The 16224-nt window shown below is 38.2% G+C and overlaps 1 protein-coding gene across 2 annotated transcripts in view; it reads right to left on the bottom strand.

Moving 5' to 3' along the window:
* Positions 1-15983, bottom strand: part of kdm6ba (lysine (K)-specific demethylase 6B, a) — a 392876-nt gene extending 376893 nt beyond the window's left edge. For both annotated transcript variants that reach the window (XM_039747183.1, XM_039747187.1), the window contains exon 1: positions 15498-15983. The gene's annotated coding sequence lies outside the window, so the exon portion shown is untranslated. The remainder of the gene's footprint in view (positions 1-15497) is intronic.
* Between the last annotated feature and the right edge of the window lie 241 nt (positions 15984-16224).

Raw genomic sequence — 16224 nt, 5'->3', positions numbered from 1 at the left:
AAACCAACACAAACAAGGGGGGAACATGCAAACTCCAAATGTACGATGACAAGTCACAAGATGTGAACTCAGGCAATGGATTAGTAATAAAGCAGTGCTTACTGCTAAATTACAATACTACATCTAACAATTGAACAGCACACATTTAAGAATAAAACCATATACAGCAACTACAAGACACACCACTGATCAACATCTGGACAGCAAGTGCCAGGTTGCCTGAGAATGGGTGGCACAGTGGCTAACACTTGAGCTCCACAACTCAGGTGTCCTGGGTTCATGGCCACTGTGTGAGGAGTTTGCATATTTTCCTTGTGTCTTTCTGTGTGTATTTACAGGTGCTCTGGTTTTCAAGAAATACCTCTAAAAGTGTGCAATTGTTTTCTTAGTTTGAGTGGTTGGGGCCCTGAAATACACAACCACTGTCATGTTTCCATCTCTACCTTGTGCCATCTGCTGTCATGATAAGAAACAGCTCAGTAAGACCTTGAACTGTATAAGCATATATTGAAATGTAATGTTTTAAAGGATGAATGGAGACTCTTGAATGTTCCATTGGTGTTTTTATGTCCTTGGACTATTCAACTGTTCACAAAATTACATTTGAATTAAGAGAATCAATAAAAGTCTTTTCTGTGACAAACAGTTCATAGAGTCTAAGGAACATCTGATGTGAAATAACGCTACATTGCTCAGTATTTTGGTTTTATAATCTACTGTTATGCAGACTGAAGAGGTTTTTATATCAAAATTTTATCAAATCCACTTAATCTAAATCAGGGTTGGGACTTCACAAACAGAAGCCAATCTGGAATTGCCAATTCACCTGACCTGTATATCTTTGGGCATATATGAGAAAAAGCCACCTGGGACGTGAACCCAAGAGGGAAGGTCTGTGAAAGGTAAGCAACCACTGGTTACTGTCCTACTGTTCTTCCTTACTGAATAGGTGCCATTATAAAAATAATAAAAAAGACTGATGAATGAAATCCTGCTATCTAGTGTCTGAACCAGATTACTACAATACATGGACTTGTAGAGGCACTGCTGGGTGCAAATCTACAGCTGAATTAGCAAGAAAAAAGATCACCATTTTGCATTACCAGATTTCAGTGGAGTGAAACAGAGTGTTGTTTCCAGGTTGTAATTAATAATTTTCAGGTATTATCTAAAAGGAAGTAAAACTGTTCCAGACAATAATGAGGATGATAGGGTTTTGATGAGAAGATCAGCACAACATATTCAGTTCTTATTAAGCTGTCCAGTCTGATATACTAATGAGAACTGGAGGTACCCAGAGTGCCACCATCTACTACAATAATTTCACCTATGGTTCTGTATGTAAGAACATTTACCCTTAACCAAAAATCATCTGAGCTGTAATGTCCTAGTTGAAGAATTTAACAGGAGTAACAGCTGCCATTCATCATACGAATGCCCATCATGATTTTAACCACTTCCACTATGTCACCCCTTAATAGTTACTTACTTAAAATGAAAATGTCCTGGCCCTTTTGTTGTTCCTTACAGCTCATATCTCTCAATCCTGGAATCAGCCTAGTCACTCTCCTCTTAAACAATATTCTAAATGAAGGCAGTACCTTCACTTTTATTTGACTGAGCATAACAGGCACACTATACCTCAGTGGCCTCTTTATTCTTTGACTGTGACAAGTCTTCTATGACTCCCAAATATGCTTAAGCTGAACCTTTCTTATGCACTACATAGTCCAGCACCATACAAGCTTTGCTGAACTCCTGAGATGAGTCCACTGAGAGACTTTCTATCATGCCAAGGCATCAATCAGCCTTTTGTTTTGTGTGTATTCCTTTAAGAGTACAGAGGTGAACAAAAAATGGAAACCTATAACAACCAATTTTCTCTTTGTACATCGGGTTAGCAGCCTTTGTATGCTGGCCTTAGATACAAGCACAGTTTCCAAATGGCAGCTCAGCCATAATTTCCGGCTTTGTTAAAAGCTCATGAGTTGTTCAATCAACTCTGTTGTGATTTCTGAGACTTAACATTTGTAGTATTTACCAACTATCCTTATGATGTGCCCACCAATTCCTTATAGACAGCTTTGATTACAACCACTGTTTTCACTTTGTCGATGCAGTTTGTCCATATTAAGCTCATCCCAATTTGTTTTTATAGATTATAGATTTACAGTTTATAGATTTATGGTCTGTGACAACCACAAAGTTTATTAAATGTTAAACTGAACTCAACCTAATCTACTAGATATAGTATTTCATAAATATATTTACTGCTTCTGGACAGAGATAAACTAATTGATTCTTTAAAATTTTAAATGAACTCGTCCCAAATAATAATCTATCCATTTATTAATTTACTATCTGTAGACAATTAGATTTTTTTTAAATTTGAGTTGAAGTCTTCCAAATTTATATTTAATTGATTGATTTACCAACAGTGGATCAACTTATTTATTCATAAAGAGTTAAACTGAACTCAGTTCAGCATATTATCAGTGTATCCACTTACTGCCTGTGGATTCATAAAACTCATCACAATTAATAATCAGCTTACTGTCAATGGAGAAAAAGATCTTTCAGATACAGCTCTTTCATTCTTTTTCTAAACTTTTCTAAACTTCAAGGAAATCAGCATTAATCAGGTTCAGATATCTGTGAAGCTTGTTTTGTGCTAAAATATTGATTTATCAGAACTGAACTCCACAATTTTACAATTAATCCTTCAGAGAATGTAACAGTTGATTAAATAAAAATTCAAAGGCAAAAGTCAGCGTCAACTAAAGATAATCCTGGACTGTGAGCTCTTTCCGAATCATCTGTCTGAACTAGGAAGTGGTAAACGAAAGGACTGATAAAGCAACAAGTTTGACAAATCACTCATTAAAGGACTGACTACTGTAGGACAAAGTGGGCATTTCCCATTCTACTAGGCTTCAGTGGCACACCAGGACTGTTAAGGCAAGGGACTTAGAAAACTTTCAACTGTGCCTTTCCCTGGTCACATTCCAAACTAAATGACTGAACTCCAGCTTATACCAGGATCTGCTTGTACTTCATCTGATAAAAAAGGTGTAAATTACAGTTAACTATTTTTCCAGAGTTCCCTCTGCAAACTTATTGAGCCAGAAGGTGCAAAAAGGACCCAAGCAAGAACAAAGACCTATAATTCAAGGAGTGACAACTGAGATGGACAGAATAACCTGCCTATAAGCAGGACCTGATTTTGTCAACTGGAACTGACTACAATCCAATTACGAGAGGTTAGAATTCCTTTTCAAAAACTAGCTGTACCCACACAGAAAAGGACACACACACTCACTGAACTTTGGAGACTCTCTCAGGGTACTCTCTCTGGGGCACCCTGCCAAATGGGAAAACTGTGCTCTCACTTCTCAAAACGAACTTCTGAAACGTCTCTATGAAACTAAAATGATAAAGAGCCGTTCTCTCTTTGGAGAGCTGAGAACTTACAACCCCTTTCTCTTGTTAGATCTGAAACTGTAATTCTCTCTGCCATGCTAAGCTATGGGCCAATGGGCTTAAAAGGGTGAGAAGCAGCTGTTACTTCAAGAAGGGAACTTCAGCATCTAAGTTCATGTGCCAGAAGGAGTAATGCTTATCCCTGTAATGCTGCAGATGACACGGCAAAAGGTCTAACTGAGGAAAGCACTTCACACCACAGAAAAAAGACAATGTAGCAAGGAAAAGAGTATAGTCCCACATAAGAGGACTCCTCCACTTGAACCCAGAGCAGCAACAAAACCACACAACATCTCTAATCATAGACCTGTTTATTTTGTGCCAAGAAAAATTTGAACTCTAAATAGTAAGTAAACTGCCAGCCTCTCCATGTTATATGTTTGTCTGTCCAGTCTGTCTATATCCTGCCTGATATGTCAACATATATGTTTAGAAATCATATTTCTATCATCCTTGTGTTTATCAATAAATTGTATTATTGTTTTTTTTAAAATGACTGTGCTTCAGTTACCTTAACATATGTTTAATGGCCAGACACCCACCTCCTACAACAGAGAAAGGTATAATTAACCAAGATAAATCTTTCCCATATTAATATGACTGTTTCTGGGTGGGAAAGTTAAAATTAATTTTATTCCTCCTACACTATAGATACTTCAACCTCCAAGAATGAAGTCAAGTTGCCATGCCTTAGGATATATTTTGTCTGGTCTTACCTAGTTATCTATTTTTCATTTATTATTTATTTTTAATCTTTCCTTATGTCATTTAAAGTACCTGATTATTCCCTACACTTCTGGTGTGTGATTGACTTCCTCAATGAACTCTTGATCACAAAAAAGATAGTGTCTTTAATATCACCTGTGGTTTAAACTCAGGAAGCATCCATCTACCATACTGTTAACTTCCTACCTGTTCCGTACATCATTACAGGGAGCCAGAGTTTACCCTGGCAGCAATACAGGAAGCACTAAAAAGAACAACAGTCCATACTGGGCACACCTGAGTGCCAATTTAGATCAAACAGTCCACCTATCAGAAACAACTGATATGTGGGAGAAAAACAGAGAGAAGTCTACAAAATACAAGTAAGTTCACTTGACATTAAGTGCAATTATTTATGTTCATTTGTATTTCAGTTAGTGTGATTTAATTCAAATGATTAATACTTTAGCAAATCAATGGAGTTGTCATGTTTTACCCAAGGTGGCTGATGTGTTCAGAATTAGCTAATATTTCTAACAAGTCTTTTTTTTTTTACAAGTGGAGCACAATAAGTTTACATGACTTACTGCAAGTTACAGAGTGAACATGAGTCTAACATCCTGCCCATTATGCCACATTGGACTGGACAAGGGTTCAGTCCACAACAGAGCACACTCATGAACATTAAGTGCACTTGTGCAGCTTTGATTCATTACTCAATCTTATCTGCATATCTTTAGAATGTAGGAGGAAACGCACAGTACTCAGGGAAGAACCTTCAAAAACATGGAATAGACCAATGGACTCCACACAGTCTATGGCAGGGCCTGGTTTTGAGTTTTACATCCTGAAGCTGTAAGACAGCAGTGCTAACTACTGCACCTACCAAAAATACAGTATAGAGCAGAGGTGAACTAAAGTGAACTAATTAAACAATGTGCCCCTGCAGTCAGAAGTTTGATAAGCCAATTAAGCTAACAGACTATTTATTTAATTTAATTGGAGGACAGGGGAACCTGAATTCACTTTGAAGTGGAGGTTCATACTGGGACAAGGTCTTTAGCTATATGAAATGATTTCTCACCTTGAATATGTTGGGAGTCCTTAATAACAGTTGACTAATTTCAGGTTAACCTGAAATGAAATGGGACTGTAGAAGGAAGTGTCTACATTCCAAAATACAACTAGTTTTTTTAGACTGTCTGGAGGAGGGTATGTCTCCTCAGATCAATTTACTTAATACCTTTGCACAAATAAAATGGAATGAATAACCTGAAGAAAATTCAAGTTCTACTCCACTCATCAAATCACTTCTGTGGTGCACATCTGTAAATGCCAGGTTTCTAGACTTCTGCCACACCACAGAAAGCTAGTAATTGCCAAATGCTGATACATTTATAGAACAATCTTTTAACACCTTGCCTGAAGAAGGGGCCTGAGCTGCCTTGATAACGTGCATATTGTGATCTTTTTAGATAGCCAATAAAAGGTGTAATTTTGCTTGACTTCTCATTAGAACAAACTTTCAACATTGCTCTTTGTCATCTTTTGCACTGAACAACATAGTTACTGTTATATACTGTGTCATAGCAGTGTGTATTGAGCTGGAAGTATTATGCCTGACTAGCCTGTTAGGCCACTGGCACAAGTACCTACATGAACGTCACTCAATAGTCACAGAAAATAAATGTGTCTTTCCAAAGGAAATGGAAGAGCAACCTGTTTTAACAGTGTGAGCATTTCACTGCCATTTATTTGTGGAAATTCCATGTGTGAATGTGAAGAAACATTAACAAACCAGTAGTACTGTCTTGTGATGCTCAGTTAACTACTGTACCATCGGAAGCCTCAAATATCACTAATCATCTTCCTGAATATTCACAGAGAAATATTTTTCCACTATGATTGGCTGATTTTTGTTTTTATCTTCAAATACACAAGAACATACAAAACAAGTTTGGATGTGAGGGAGAAGAAAGAAATGGCTAATCCACCTAGCAGTAATTTACATGAAGTATAAAAACGCAATTTACATCTTCAGACAAATCAAGTGAAACAGAGTTCCCCTATCAAAAAACCCCAGACAGCAGAAAAACGGCTAATCTGGATATAACATCAAGAAATGAAGAAGCAGAAGACAATGAAGCTTCTGTCAAGCAATTTAAGTTCAGCAGACTGGCTACATTATTTTCCAGAAAATGACAAAGAAAAAACCCTGAAAAGGTTAAACTGGAAAAAAGGGTTTTACACATTGAGATGCACAATACCTGCTATCATTTCTTCTGTAGTTATAATTCATTTCTTTCAGAAAATGTGTCATTATCTTAATTCACCAGTCCAATTTCCTATTGCCACTTACATAGGTTCAGTACACCTGTTCAATACGTGATACATTTATGTTACAATACATTATAAAATTGCACTTTAACTGTTCCCTAGTTGTGAGCAGTACACCAGTTGATTCAATATGGAAGAAACCGTATTTTTAATACGCCAAAAATTACTTAAAACTTACATACACAGTTAAATGTAAAACAATCACGGGAAGATTAATGGTAAATGGAATTTTGTGTCGATATATTTCTATCTTAAAGGTAATGTTTTTGTGTATGGACCTAAATGTACAGTATAGTCACTTTACCTAGTCCCTTTAGAGAATTAAGCCAGAGTGCTGTGCAGTTCAACCTGATTGGTACGTTGATGCAAACAGTAAGGGAAGAAAAGAAAAAGCTGCATCTTGCGCTGTGTTTGCTTGGCAGCACCAACATGAGTGAGGAAGAGAGAAAAAGAGAAAGAAAAAGAATTAAGTTGTACTTTTATCAATTCAACAGAGGTAAACACTTGTAGTCAAACATATTTCTGTTAAAGAAAGATAAGAGGTATGTCTGTGCTAAATGCATTCATCAGTAAAACATTTTTTATATGCAAAAAAATATGTTGCATTCTGAAAATTATATATAAATACATTATATGGGATATGGATTGTAGGTCTCCTAGGAATTCTCCTAAAACAATGTAAGCATATAGTCCTACAGATGCCTGTAAATGCTAATAAAATTCTGGAGTATTCAACAACAGAACACCTTGTGATAGCTTTACTTGGCTTTCTCACCCACTGGACATCTCAAAGATGCTTTAAAAGGCCATCATTTATTCCAACATGTAAGGTGCAATGCAAACTTGCTGAAACGCCAAAAGGAAAATATTTCTTTATGTTTCACCAGCTCCTGTATACTACTGGACTTACTGTGTTAAAAATCCTGGTGATTATTTTCTGAAATTATTGCAACCTGTATATTGCTTTTAGTCTTATTACGTACCACACCATCTATATTGAATCTGCACCTGTGTGGGTTTCCTCTGAACACTTTTGTTTCCTCCCACATCCAAAAAACACACAAGTTAAACTGAATGATGACTCTAAATTAGCCCTATGTAAGTATAATCTGTGATGGACTGACATACAATTCAGGGTTGGCCCATACATCATCTCCAATCCTTTCAGGACAGCAAGGCCCTTCATCATGCGAAGTAAGTAAAATGGACTGATGGATAAACTCAGCAGATACCTTTTAAATAACACTTGCATGTGTGTAGCAAGGCTGATACTTGTTTCTCATTCTTACTAAGAGGACAACATTCACAACAGCAGCAGTTAGGTGGGGCAACTCTGTGTTGCAGTTATTGGAATGAATGGAGTCTCCTCACTGGCTGACTGTGCAACACAGAGGAGCTAAATTTTCCTGCCTGCACTATAAAACATGTCCAGGAACGGCACTACATATAAGAAGACAATATTAATTACCTTCTTCTAGTGCGAGATAAAAGACATGGCTTTAATATTCCTTTATTGCCATAGCAACATATTTTGCATGTAGTGTGGTTTGGTGAAGTTCAGTCAAATAAAACATCAATATAAACAAATATACAACATATGGACAGCATAAGTCATCGGCATACAATAATAAAAACAAAACACTTAAAAACTTAAACAAAATACTTTGACATACTCAAATTTTTCAAGAGTCAAGATGTTGAATTCCCTCATCTGATAGCCTATGGGTAAGCACGCATTGTAGTCATAGCTTTTGAAGACCAATGGCATTTTTAAGAAGGAAGGACAGAAAACAGAAGGTGACCAAGGTTTAATTGCATAAAAAAATCATTGGGGCTTTACATTCTAGTCTGAAAAACACAGGGAACCAGGATGTGGCACCCCATGAAAGTGCTCATCACTAGTTTTTTTTTTTTTAATGTTTCACTTCACCATTTGACCAGATTAGTTAAGTTGATTCTCTAAACATATTAATCATAGTTTGATGCTATCATCTACTAACCTCACCATTCTTACGTAATCACTGTGGGAAATGGGAAGACAAGTGAAGCATGCATTATGTTGGAGGTAAGCAAAAGCAAAAGGAGAACATAATCTCTTTCACTTTATTTTCTGGACTTCAGTTATTTAGTTAATGCTTTACTCCAAAGCAATTTACAAATCAAAGATGTACGCTTCAACAGAATCTATATTTCAACAGTTAAAAGTACTGCTGGGTAAAGTAAATGGGTCAGTGATATGAACTGAATTGTTACTTTCCTGTTTGACAAGCCTACAATTTAGCCACTGGGTCACAATTACTTTTGAGAGAACAGTAAATATTGAAAACTCGCAAAACAACTGAAAGTGATGTGAACTGTGAAGAGCAAGATGACAAGCAGCAAAAATGTGCTTGAGTGTAACACTCCGGCTTTTAAAAAGCAAGTCTTTATATGGTTAAAACACTTGTTTACACCAATCTCAACTAAATAAAACACAAAGTAAATTTGGCGCTTTTGGGATTTCTTTCCAAAAAATTGGACTGTACAGTACATAACCAAGACATTTTATGATACACAACCCTGGAACCAATATTTTTCCAATCTCTCAGCACTATCACTGTACCAAGTTTAGATGTCATATCCCATAGCATTACAAAGTTATACTGTTTGGCACAATGAGTCCCACTTTTTGGAAACAATTTGTCACTTGCACCTAAACAATCTCTCAAAACAAGTATTGAATCTGCAATTATATATTTGTTTTTAAGTTTTTGGAAAAAATATATATATACACACAAATGCACACACACTCTTTGTAACTATGTACATATAATTACATACCCTTCCAAACCTTTACTTTCAAAATTACTATTCATTTCAACCTTGAAACCTAGATTTCGTAGAACAGATTGTTTTTTATTTTGTAATTCACACATCTTCTCCTGCCTTTTGTTGCAGTAGCTCCAAAGATGTTCAGTGCATTTTATTTATTCTTTTCTTTTTTTTTTTTGCATTTTCCTGCATTTCTTCTCCAGAATAAACTAAGTACATGCATACATTTTCATACCAGCTTCTTCCAGTGCTGGTTTACAGAGTGGGTCAATGCCTTTCCTGACAGCTTTTGCAGCTGGGCAGGAAAGAGCCCTGAACAGGGTGTGCACATACTCAAAACCAGTGTTTCTCAGTCACTTTTTGGTTACAGGAGGTCATCAGTCCACTGTCCCCCCACCAGCACCATCCACTGCAAGAAATGTGAGGGATTTTCTTATTCCATTTCTAATTGCACTCACTTCACCAAGTGCTCATTTAAACCTCCCACAACCCTGCAAGGCTGCTCTTCAATTTTATTTCCCATTTGTAATGAGACTTGTTTCTGCATCTGGTGAGGGCTGAGGGCTTAAAGGAACAGGATTAATAGTACTGCACAGTGCTGTCAACCCAAGTATGTAAAGATGAGCTGTCGCACACTCAATTTATTTGCTGCCTTTTACACACAGCTATGACATATAATATCATAGCCAGTTATAGACAACTGTACATCACTGGAATACTCCAGACCTCATCTATTAAATGATAATGAGCTTTGCATTGTATGTGGCTCAACACTGGTGGGATATTTGATAAAAACAGATTAACTCAGCTGTGACACACTGCTCAACTCGGAGTATACCTGTGCACATTTCAATAATGAAAGAGGGCAGACAAAATAGAAACTTGTGATTTATTTGAAAGAACACACCATTGGGTATGTACAAATACCATTATTACTTTTGATTTACTTGTGGGTTAATTGCCATATATACAAACAACTTTGAAATATGGCGGTGTCCTGCCTGTGCCTGTGCAGCCACAGAATGATAGTGACAAGTGAATGCAGTGATTTCACTCCAATCTGGGGATTTTGTTGCAAATCTCAAAAATGTGTCTGTAACTAGAAAATCGGGGCTAAAATCATGTAGCCCCTAAAATCATGTCAAGATACCCTCGTATGGGCTAAAATGTTAAGTGCTTGTTTATCATACAAGAGATAGTTGCTTGATGCCCACATTTTGCAGCCAACAACCAACGTACATAATTAACAAGGAGATTTTGAGAGAAATTAAAAAGTACCTAGATCAGATATCAGATTTGAGAGAAATTAAAAAGTACCTAGATCAGATATCAGACAATTTAGTAACCAAACAAGCTTGATGGACTGAATAGGCCCCTCTCAGTTGTCTAACCTTTTATGTTATAATTAAAACATACAATGGAGCAATTAAGAAAGTGTAAAGCAACATAAGCGTAAGGTGAAATCAGGAAATGAGTTTGAAATCATTAGAGGGGATGTAAAGGAAAGTTTAATGCACATATGGAGGCTGGGACAAACAGAAATAGATGCTGAGCAAACAATATGCTTATTATTCTTATTGAATCAGAAACCATGAAATGGGAACATGGTAATAGATTAAAACTCATAAGAGAAACAAATAGCATTTATAAGTGAGATAGGACTAGGAGGGAGAACTATAAAGTCACAAGAAGTGAGGTGGGCAACATGAGGAATTGTGACACAGGACACTGAGGAAAACTAAACACTCACATGAAGAATGGTGTGACAAAATAAACAGTGAGAATGAGACAAGGGATGGGAGGACAGGACAAGCAATGGTAATAAATCAAAAGATGGAAGAGAAGAAATAAAAAATATATTTCAGAACATCAGGTCAGATCAGGTTACAGAGCATGTACTGGTATAGTGTGTTGCCACACCTACCACATGACGAAAGCCCCCTGGCAGACACGTGGTCTGGTCCTACCCTCTGGAAATAACCCTCTATCTGCTGCAGCCAGGTGTTACATGGGTGTCCCCTTGGTCTGGTCCATCCACTCGGGTCCTCAACAATGAGGATTCTATGAGCCAGCTCACCCTCGGGGAATCGCGCTACATGGCCGCAGTGCCGTAACTGATGCTTCCTCTCAATGCAGGTAATGTGCCTCTTTCAGGACTCCATGAGCAACTGCTCATTTGACACAAAGTCAAACCAGCGGTACACAAGGATTCTCTGAAGAGACACATTACCAAAGGAGTCCAGTCTTCATCTCAGGTCACTGGATACCCACCATGTCTCACAACCAAATATGAGCATGAGAAGAACTATAAAGTAACAAGTGGGTACAATGTAAAATGGTAATTTTGGAAAAATAAAAAACATAGCAAATCAAAAAATGAGAAAAAAAGTGTAATTGCAAAACTGTGCAATGACAAACCATGTCATATAAACCTGAATGAGAAGATGGGAAATTTGAAGCTACAAGAAGGTCAGAAAGTAAGAATGAAAAAAGGACTATAAATAAGTGAAACAAAAAGAAAAATATGATGGGGCCATGAGAAAAACTATACAGCCTATAAACTTTCAGAATCAGAAAATTTAAAATGGTGATTTAGAGATGAGATAAGCAAAAGAAGCGTTAAACTTGAAGAATGAAATAACTTATTAGTTATTAGAAATGAAAGTGAGTAAAAAGACAAGATGGAAGCACTGGGATGAAGTAGAAAAACAATATAAACTGCTGATGATAAACTATCACAAAATGTTTTAGGATAGAAAGCAAGATGTAAAGGTGAGAAGAATTTCAAAATTAGATGTAAGGAAGTGAACAAAAATGACAAATCAGAAGATAGGAAACTGAGAAGAAATGAGAAATCACAACAGGGAAACAATAAAGTAGTGGGATAGGGAATATGCAAAATAGTAATTTTGGAGAACAAGAAAACATACCTAACTCGAAGAAGGAAAAGAAGCAGAACTGTGCCATGAGAAACTAACACAAAATTCTCAAAGAAACATATTCCAAGAATAGCTCATTATGGAGCCCTTTTTCTCACACACACACCAGTTTAGAAATGTTGATTAACATAACCTGCATGTCTTAAGGGATAGTGAGGAAAAGCCACATAGATGCTGGCAGAACGACCATAGTAACCACTGCACTGCACTGTCACAAACAATAAGAAGATAAGGCATCTAAAATTATGAGTTGGAAGTATGTCAATAACAATTAAACAACAGCACGTAAAGAAAGCAAATTATAATATAATATAAACTCAGAACAAAAAATAAGATGTATGCATGAGAAACAATATATCACGATATATTGTGAGAGTGAGCAAAATTGTAAAATAGCAATCTTAAAAAAGAATGGACAAATGAGCATTTAACATGAGGAGCACTATTAAAAAACACAGAAAGAGGAGTGGACACAAAAGGAGAACATGAAGCTGGGAATGTGAAATTGAAAACAACTGTGATATCATTCAGAGAGATATTAAGTAAGAAATTATGAGAAAGGAATATGAGAGTAATTAATAAATCACAGAAAGGGAGTGTGAAAAATGGTAAATAGTAAAGCAGAGGGGTAAAAAATGAAAAATTAGAAGGAAGCATTAAGAAGCACACTAAAAAAATCATATTGAAGAGTGATTACAATTATGAAATTAACACAAACCTGAGTGAGTGAAATTACAAGCAAGATAAAGCACAAAAAGAGTCATAAAGCTACAAAAAAGGTTTAAACAAATATTTGAAAGTGTAAAACAAAAAGCTAAAATTAGAAGCCTAAACACTGGAGACTAAGTATAAAAAGAAACCATCAGAAAGGACAGTGAGCAGAAATTACAAAATGAGATAGAAGCATGGCGGGGGTTATTGAATCATGCAAAAGGGGAGTGAGAAAAAATATGAAAGTCAATATAAATAATATGCAAACATAATACATCACAAAGGTGAGAAGCAATATATAATGAAGAGACGAGTGAGCAGAAATTACAAGTTAAGAGAAAGGCTGAAGAGAAGTAATAAATCATAAGATGGGAGAGACTTTAAAAATGACAGTGAGGCATAACTGGGCATGTTGTGTAAGCAGAGTTTAGAACATTATAAAGAACAAGAATAAAGAAGAATATGCTATAAATCACAAGACACAAACATGAGAGGTAATTTTACAACTATGAGAAAGATCAACTACAAATAAAGTGATGGAAGCTAATAAACATGAGAATGGAGTATAAATGGACATTGAAAAAGTAGGTATCAACAAAACTGTAAACTACTCAGTTTTAAAACAATTGTAACAAATCACAAGATGGCAACGTAAGCAGAAACATTAAATCATTAGGAAAGTGAGCAGAAATTAGAAGTTAACAGTAAGGCTTAGCAGAATGGACAAACCATAAAATGAGAGAGATTTTGAAAGTGAGAATGAGGCATACCTGGGCATTATAAATTAATGCTGAAGTGGGCAAATTTTAATGTGGACGTTTTCAGTAGCAAGCCAACATAAATCACAAACATGAAAATGAGATATAATGTAATGCCATGAGACAAGTTAGCAGAAATAAAGACTAGAACATAAGTATATGAGTTTTAAAAATGACAATTGTGCTGAGGGGTGATCGAAACTGCAGGAAGGCAAGCAGGCAGGTAGGTAGGTAGGTGGGTACTCTTTCACTTGGGGCCAAATAAAGCATCTATCTAATATAGCATTTTTATCTATCCATAAAAAACGAATATATATTCGATTTGTTAATATATATGACAGGATACTGAGTAGATCACAACTGTGTGAAGAAAACAATAAAGGTTCAGAATGAGGAGTAAGCGTACGTGAAACTTACAGACATGAAATAATTAGTAGTCAAAGGAGGGAGATTGACTAGAACGGGGACAGCCAATCATTAGGGGAGCGAGCACAAGTCTGAATTGGGAGCGAGAGGAAGCCGTAAGTAGAAATCACGAGATGGGCGAGAGATCACAAGTGTGAAATAAAAAAGGTGAGCGGATTTGGGTGATGCTGCTGGGTTGCAAGCGTGACGACACATAATGGCAAAACAGAGCAGGGCACTGGAGGATTTGTAATAGAAGTGAAAGGAGTAGAAAAAACCGCGCGGGGGGGTCCACATGGATGGGTGTAAGGCAGTCGATTTTTGCTGGAAACTTCTAGATTGTTATGGTATTTTACATAATTCATGCTGTACACTGGCCTTGCCGCACCTACGTAGCCACCCGCCCCCCGTACACCCCCGTACTGTGCCTCCTCGTCACAGAGACTGTATACCCACCCCCGCCCCCCCAAGCGACTTGTGAGGCTCCCTCTCACTGCCGGGAAAGAGCAGGTCGGGGGCGGAACAAAACTGTAACGTTCATCGTGTGTCCAAACTTCTCGAAATTCCACACATTTGCAAAACAAGAAAAAGCAATCGCCCTCTGTCGGACCAAGTGAGCACGGCATCGAGGAGGAGGGGAAAATAAGAAAAAAAAAAATTCGAACGCTCTTCCTGGAAAAAAGCGCTACAAACGCGCCACAATGTAGCCACATGACAGCAGCGAAAGAAAATGCGACACTCCTCTTTTCTTAGGCCGAAAGCGCAGCACGGCAGAGAGATGAGGTCCTGATTAGCACTACAGCGGTTAGCCAGTGTGGAAAAGCAGTCCGCTCGTCCCCACTAACACTCCAAACGTATTAGGCTCACCTCCTCACCCCTCCCCTCCTCCTCACATCACATCTCCACCCCACCTCCCCGACCCGTGCGCTCTTCCCTGACAAGATCGGGCAGCGCAACATCATGGGTATCCACGGGGCCGCGCCGCTCCAAGGTTCGGCATCGCAGCGTTGTCCGTTTTTAAGAAGTTATAACAAAAGTTATGTCGCGCAGTCGGTGGAACCACACGTTAAACGACCCCTCCCCCAGTAAAGAAAAAAAACTTGCGCATATAAATATATAAAAAAATAATAAGGCTCCAAGTCCCACGCTCTAATGCCAATCTTTCAGAAACGTGATTCTTTAAACGACACTCCAAGTATGAGTCATTATTTAACGGAAAATAAAAGGACGCGCGCGATTCCTCCACCCGCAAAATCCAGGAACCGCGCGCACCACGCACCATTCCTGCGTCTTTCGAGAAAGAAAAAAAAACAAGTTGCAAACTAGAGAAACTGGCATCATGCGGGCTTACCTGGGCAGCGGCGCGCGCCTCGCCTCCTCGTGCTCCCGGGATCTCCCAAGTGTGAGTGGATTTTGTTGCCTCTTTGATTGACAGCCGGGCAGCCACGCAGTCTGTATTTGCAGCCAGAATTGTTTTGCACGGCGAAGGTCTTCTCCAACTCCATTGCCCCCCTTCACCTCCGACACCCCCTCACACCAGGTCTCTGGGCTTTTCCACTTCCACGCCGTGCACTTCTGGGTGCCACACGCAGTAAAACCAGATTCAACGGGCAGCCCTGGCGAAGATGTACAGAGGGCAGGCTCTTCGCGTGGGATGGATGCACTTGATCAGATGCCTGGGTCGCCACTTTCCATGGGTAGCAGGAATGGGGCACGGCTGGCAGAAAGATTTTTTTCTTAGGGATCTTCCAAACTGGTCCTCATTTGAAATTGCGCAGTTTTTATTTCTGTACGGCACCGCGAAGCGTACACTGTACGCCTCCTCCTCCCCCTCCCATTTCTCTCTCTCTCTCTCTCGCTCTCACTCACTTCAGATCAGGTCTATTTTCAGTGAGACTTGTGTGGTATAAACATCCCCGCCCACCCCGCTAATGCGGTGACTCAGAGCCTGAGAGCCCGTTGGCTGTCCGCACCCGCGCCCGCACCGGACGGGAGCCACCGGCCACTTCATTCTGTTCGGGACTGTCTTGCACGTGGACTTTGCTAGAACAGGACTTATGTTCTACGTACAGATGATA

The sequence above is a fragment of the Polypterus senegalus genome, chromosome 3 (genome assembly GCF_016835505.1).
Source record: "Polypterus senegalus isolate Bchr_013 chromosome 3, ASM1683550v1, whole genome shotgun sequence".
Classification (NCBI taxonomy): Eukaryota; Metazoa; Chordata; class Cladistia; order Polypteriformes; family Polypteridae; genus Polypterus; species Polypterus senegalus.
This window is presented reverse-complemented; position numbering and strand designations above follow the sequence as displayed.